At 40.4% G+C, this 6,990-nt stretch overlaps 1 protein-coding gene across 1 annotated transcript in view; it reads left to right on the forward strand.

Moving 5' to 3' along the window:
* Nucleotides 1–6,990, forward strand: part of EVI5 (ecotropic viral integration site 5) — a 197,085-nt gene that overhangs the window by 69,911 nt on the left and 120,184 nt on the right. The gene's annotated exons all lie outside the window — the stretch shown is intronic.

Below are 6,990 nucleotides of genomic sequence, written 5' to 3' on the forward strand. Positions count from 1 at the left end.
CCGCCACAACGCCTGGCCATTTTTGGGTTGCAACCATCATTGTTGTTTGGAGGGCCCGGGCTGGGGATTCGAACCTGCCACCTTGGGTGTATGTGGCTGGTGCCTTAGCCGCTTGAGCCACAGGTGCCGAGCCGTGAACTACTTTTAATAGCAGCGCATGGGGCCAGTGTGTACTGCCTTTAAAACTCTCATTTGTCCTTCCACATTGCCTGTGTAGGAAATGTATGTGACTTTAAAAATCACTTTTATGCTGTGTTACCATTCATTGACAGTGTTTTTTTCTTAGTTTGACCCCAATGTGTCCCTTAAGTTTAAGATTAGCATAACTAGTAAGATAGACATGAGATATGGATTAAGAATTTAAATTGTTGTTTTAATTAATTAATTTATAGTGTCTCACTCTATTACCCAGGCTAGAGTGCTGTGGCATCAGCCTAGGTCATTGTAATGTCAAACTCATAGGTTCCAGCAATTTTCTTGCCTCAGCCTCCCAAGTAGCCTGGACTATAGTACCTTCCACTGTGTCTGGCTAATTTTTCTGTTCTTAGTAGAGACAGGGTCTCACTCTTGCTCAGGCTGGTCTTGAAATCCTGAGCTCAAGCGATCCCACAGTAGTAGGATTATAGGTGTGAACCATTGCACCCGGCCATGAATGAGAATTATTAAAATTAGTTTTCATTGGCAGAGACAAGCCAATTTATGAACTTCAACTTTTCACTAAGTTACTTGTGACATTTCCAATAACCATCATCACGTTGAAATAGTATAGACCATAGAGCTGCTCTACTTTGTAACTGATAAAGATCTAAAGAGTCTTAATTTTTGCCATTTTGTAGAGCCACATTTAAATCACACTAGCGAAACAGAGAATTTATTTTACTTTAAAAATCTATTAGAGAATGAGGTTCCTTAACCTTCTTGGTAACTGATTCTCCTTTTAGATCTTGTCACATGTACAATTTGTTTTTGAAATTTAAATTATTTACTTATCACACTTCTGACCTTCGGTTCTTTTACTCCTACTATCCCTGCTTTATCAAAATCCCATGTCTCATGTCTAAGAACCTTCCTCTGATCTGAGCAAGTATCTAATGTCTGTCAGTGAAAGTGTCATGAAGGAAACGAATCAGGATGAAGGGCCTGAGTAGTGGATGTTCTAGGTGCAGCAATCAGAGCACACAAGCTGTGAAGGTACCATTTGAGCAGACACTAGAGAGAAGTGAGAGAGGAGGAGCAATGTGATTATCTGGGAAAAGTGTCGTTCTTGGTGAGAGAATAGTCAATGCAAAGACTGAGGCAGGAATGTGATTGGTATGTTCTGGTCTATCCAAGGAATAGAAAGAAAACCAGAGTGACGGGGGACTCTGTCTGGAGGCACTCAGAATGGTGCAGACTTCCCTACAGTACAGCCTCTAACAAAACCAGGCTGTCGCGAGCCCTGGTAGTAGAATTGTTCTCCTTTATACCAAGAAGGTTAGGAAAGCACCAGTGGGGTGCGTGCCCAGGCAGATTTTGAGGGGTTCGTGCTATGAGACCGAAAGTTTTTATGAGGTTGTCTAAAACAAAAAACATGTCTGCAGGGCCTGTGGCAGTTCCATGTGTGCCAAATGTGTTCCTGACAGGATCGAGCGTGCTTTCCTTACTGAGGAGCAGAAAATTGTTGTGAAAGTGTAGAAGGCACAAACACAGAGTCAGAAAGGTAAATAAGAAAATGAAGCTGTTTTGAAAAATAAAAACTAAAAGAGTTGGGAAAAAAAAAAACCCGGTGACTGCATTAGGAGGCAAATAGGAGTATGGCAGACAGTGAAGTGAGAAACCTAGCGGGTAGCTCGGGGTGTTTAAAGCCGTGCTGTTCACTGGTAGCCGCTGCCATCATGTGGCTATTTAGGTTAGAAGTAAAGATTCATTTTGTCACTTACATATCGATTGCTCATTTGTCACATGTGGCTGGTGGTTACTGTATTGGACAACACAGATTGTTAAAAGCTCCTTTGGACATTATTGACCCTCCCATGGGCCAGACTGTATGTTAAGGAAGGGGAAACCATTAGAGAATTTTGAGTAAAGTTTCATCATCTGGTTTTAAAAGGTGCATTCCTTTTGCTGTCCAGCAGGGTAAGTAGAAGTTGGCCAGATGAAGAGAAGGAGGACATTTTAGGCAGAAGTGTAGTACGTTTAAAGGATCCCGTAAGATGTGAAAGTTGTAGGAGATAAGTTTTAGCCTTTGACTTTTTTAGGTGAATTTTTATTTTGGTATACTTGCAAACTCACCAAACAGTTACAAATAACAGTACAAGGAACTCCTGTATTCTCTGTACTCAGATTCACCAGTTGTTTACATTTCATCCCATTTGTTGTAGCATCTTCTCTCCCCCACACACAGAAGTAAAAATAATGTCTGTAAAGGAAATCCAATGCACGTTTAAGAAGACCTGTTGGAGAGTATGTTGTGATATTGTGTCTTTTGTGCTTAAACATTTGAATGTGTGTGTACTTCCTAAGTACAATTTCTTTTTTTTTTTTTTTGAGACGGAGCCTCAAGCTATCCCCCTGGGTAGAGTGCCGTGGCATCACACTCACAGCAACCTCCAACTCCTGGGCTCAAGCGAGTCTCCTGCCTCTGCCTCCCAAGTAGCTGGGACCACAGGCACCCGCCACAACGCCTGGCCATTTTTTGGTTGCAGCCGTCATTGTTGTTTGGCAGGTCCAGGCTGGGGATTCGAACCCGCCACCTTAGGTGTATGTGGCTGGCGCCTTAGCCACTTGAGCCACAGGCGTCGAGCCACAATTTCTTTTACATAAACTCAGCAGTTAATGAAAGCAAGGAAATTATAGTGCAGTACTATTATCTAATCCAAAGTGCATGTTCAAATTTTATCACTCGTCTCAGTGACATCCCGTATAGCTATCTCCCCGGTTCCCACTGACCTCACTCCTCAGTCTAGGGTCCACTCCAGGATCATGTCTATATTTAATTGTTTTGTCCATTTGGTCTCCTTTGATCTAAAACCGTTCCTCAGCCTTTCTTTGTGTTTCTTGACCTTGATGCTATAGTTAAGAGTGTACAAGCCTGTTATTTTGTAGGAAATCCCAAAGTATGAGTTTTTATGAGGTTTCCTCATAAGTAGCCTCAGGTTGTACATTTTTGGCAGGTAAACCAGTGATGATGTATCTTCTTAGTTCATCATATAATAGGGTACACATTATTGGTTTCTCTCAGAATTGGTGATGTTAGTTTTGATCACAAAGACAAAACATTGGTGGGGTCAGTCCCCCTCCTCACTGGTATGTGATGGTTAAGGTGAATCTGCCAGATTTCACCACTGATTCCTTTGTAATCAGGAATTTGTAGCAAGTTAACTTTAAGATTGTGTAATAACCTCTTTCTTCACTACAGTTTAACTCACCAGCTTTTTATATCCATTTATTATTTTCTCACCCCCTCATCCCTTTTGTATTTATCAGTTAGCATTCTACTATAAGAAACAACTTTTCCTTCTCTGTCATTTATTTATTTAGTTATATCAGTGTGAATTCATGGATTCTCATTTTATTTGATGATTATAAACTGTAACTATCACACTGTCCCTGATTTGTCCAGTGGGAACTCTTTTGAGCTGGCTGCTGTGTCCTTTTTTCACTTGTTCCCAAGATTGATTGACTGATTGATTGATTGACTTTTGACCCAGAGTCTGGCTCTGTTACCCTGAGTAGAGTGTAGTGGCATCATCAAAACCTCAAACTGCTGAGCTCAAGTGAAACTTCTGCCTCAGCCTCATGAGCACCTGGGATAACAGGTGCGTGCCATCATGCCTGGCTAAATTTTTTTCTATTTTTTATAAAGATGGAGGTCTTGTTCTTCCTTAGGTTGGTCTCAAACTCTTGATTTCAAGTGATCCTCCCGCTTTGGGCTTCTAGAATGCTAGGATCATCGGCATAAGCCACTGATTCCAGCCCACTGGTCCCATGATTTTTTTTTTTTTTCTTTTGAGACAGAGTCTCATTGTGCCACCCTAGGTAGAGTGCCTAGGGCATCACAGCTCACAGCAACCTCAAATTCTTGGGCTCAAGCAATCCTCTTGCCTCATCCTCCCAAGAAGCTGGGACTACAGGTACCTGCCACAATACCTAGCTAGATTTTTCTATTTTTAGTAGAGAGAGAGTCTTGCTTGCTGTTGCTCAGGCTGGTCATGAACTCCTAAGCTCAGGAGATCCACCAGCCTCAGCCTCCCAGAGTGCTAGGATTACAGGTGAGAGACACTGTGCCTAGCCCAACCCATGATTTTTTGAGAATTTTCTTCCTTTAGGGCAACAAAATGTTCCATGCTTATCTTATACCTTCCCTCTTCCTGCTCAGGCATAAGCCATTTCTCCAAAGAGCTATCATTGCTTCTTATAAGAGCTATCATTACTCTGACATTTAGTCTGAAGGTAATGAATAGCCACTCACACTTTGTAAGTGGCATGATCCAAAAAAAGACCACTCTAGTAATAGTGTGCAGAAAAGATTGAGTTATGAAACTAGCAGTAGAGAGAACAGTTATGAGTCTTTTCTAGTAATTAAGCCATAAGAAAGGCCTAAAAATGCCATCAGGGAAAGGGGAACAGAGTAACTTCATGGTGGAGAAGCCTAGCAAGCACTGTTTCTGCTGGGTGGCCACGGTCAGCTTCAACATTGATGTTCTGCTGTACCCTTATGAAATGGCACCCACCTTTGAGATTCCTCCCGAAGACCCCTACCCCCAGTGTAATCATGAGAAAATCGTGAGACAGATCCTATTTGAGGGAAATTTCATAAAATATGTGACCCCTATTCCTTAAAATGTCAAGGTCATCAAAAACAGGAAAGTCTGAGAACCAGACTCAGCCAAGAGCAGCCTAAGGAGACATGACAACTAAGTGTTCTGAGGTTTCCTGTGTGGGATGCTGGGACAGAAGAAGAACATTAGGCAAAACCAAGGAAATCTGTATAAAGTATGGACTTTCGTTAACAACGTGTTAATATTGGTTCATTAATTGTAATAAGGTACTATACTAATACAACATGTGACTAATAGAAATTGGGACAGGGTACATAGAAATGCCAAGAGCTATCTTCACAATATTTTTGAAAACCTAAAACTTCTTTAAAAATTTAATTTATTAAAAACTATCAGTGGGAGAAGAAAAAGTAGTAACGGAGTTTAGAGTCTTGTTTAGGAGATTGGAGCATACATGGCGACTGAATTGAGTAGCAAGGATTAAGCAATGGCTTCTAGTGTTGTTTTAGGTGTGTGAGTGAGTAAAGCTGTGTTCATGTGACTCATACTGATAACTATTTCAGGGTAGTCATTTGTGAGTAAAGCTGTGTTCATATGACTCATACTGGTAATTATTTCATTTGTGAAGGCTGTAAACTTATCTCAATAATGCAACCATTATTCAAAATGTTTTGCAAATCTTTGGAGACCTTTATAAATTCTTTTGGATATCTAATGTCTTTTTAGATACACTTTAGGGAGAGACATGGTAGTGTGGCTGTTAAGGCTGTGACCTTAAGCAAGTTCCTCAGCCTGTATAAAACTCTAGAGTGGGTATAACAACCTATATTAAAAAGTTGCTGTGTGGTAAAGGATATTATGCATATAGTAAGTAATGGATTTTTGGAGAGAGAAATTTGATTTTTGAAAGCAGATGTAAGTTATTTGGAGCATTGGCTGGTTAATATTTATTACTATTTTTTTTTTTTTTTGAGACAGAGTCTCAACATTGTTGTCCTGGGTAGAGTGCCATGGTATAATAGCTCACAGCAGCCTCAAACTCTTGGGCTCAAGCGAGTCTCTTGCCTCAGCCTCTCGAGTAGCTGGGACTACAGGTACCTGCCGTAGTGCCAGGCTATTCTTTTAGAGACAGAGTCTTGCTCTTGCTCAGGCAGTCCACCCACCTCGGCCTCCCAGAGTGCTAGGATTAGAGGTCTGAGCCACTGTGCCTGGCCCAACTGGTTAATATTTAGAGTAAACTTGGTATTTTTGGTTGAGAGCAAGAAAAATTTAGTGCAACTAATTTTTGTGTGACATTAAAATTATCTTTTAAAAAATTTGTATCTTACAGTAGAATTGAAAAAATAGTGCATTGCATTTATTCATCATGTCTTACTTTTTCCTCCAGTCTTTTATTGTTTTTCATAACCTTGATACTTCTAGTGAGCTGGTTAGTTATTTTGTTGAATGTTCTTCATTTGGGGTTTGTTTCAAGTTTTCTCTTACTAGATTGAGGATATGTACTGTTGGGAAGGCTACCATAGTGGTACAGGGGATGCCTGATATCATTGTGCATTAATGGTGATGATTATTTAGCTCAGGTGCTGTCTGCCAGGATTCTATACTATAGATTTACTATTTTCCTCAAGTACTTACTAAATATTTTGGGCTAGATAGAGACTGTGCTTAAACTTCACCTCACTAATTTTAGTATGCATTGGTGGTTCTTCCCTTGGTAGTTACTATGGAGTTCTAATGGTGATTTTTATATTCATCTCATTCCTTCTATGTTTATTAATTGGAATTCTATAAGGAAGAGTTGTCCCTTCTTGCTTATTAAAGTTTTTAAAGTCAATTTTAGTACCAGGATTTTCTGATTAAGAGATAGTTGAACTCTTTTGTTTTTTTCCAATTGTATTTATCTTCATTTGTTCTTTCTTAAAATTTTTTATTAAATCATAGCTGTGTACATTAATACTCTCATGGAGTATAGTGTGCCGTTTTTATATACAATTTGAAATATTTTCATCAAACTGGTTAACATAGCCTTCATGTCATTTTCTTAGTTATCGTGTTAAGACAATGGGGGACGGCTCGGCGCCTGTGGCTCAAGTGGCTAAGGCGCCAGCCACATATACCTAAGGTGGCCTGTTTGAATTCAGCCTGGGCCCGCCAAACAACAATGATGGCTGCAACCAAAAAATAGCCGGGTGTTGTGGCGGGCGCCTGTGGTCCCAGCTACTTGGGAGGC

This window comes from Otolemur garnettii, unplaced genomic scaffold (assembly GCF_000181295.1).
Source record: "Otolemur garnettii isolate 467f Iridium unplaced genomic scaffold, OtoGar3 scaffold00010, whole genome shotgun sequence".
In the NCBI taxonomy this organism is placed as follows: domain Eukaryota; kingdom Metazoa; phylum Chordata; class Mammalia; order Primates; family Galagidae; genus Otolemur; species Otolemur garnettii.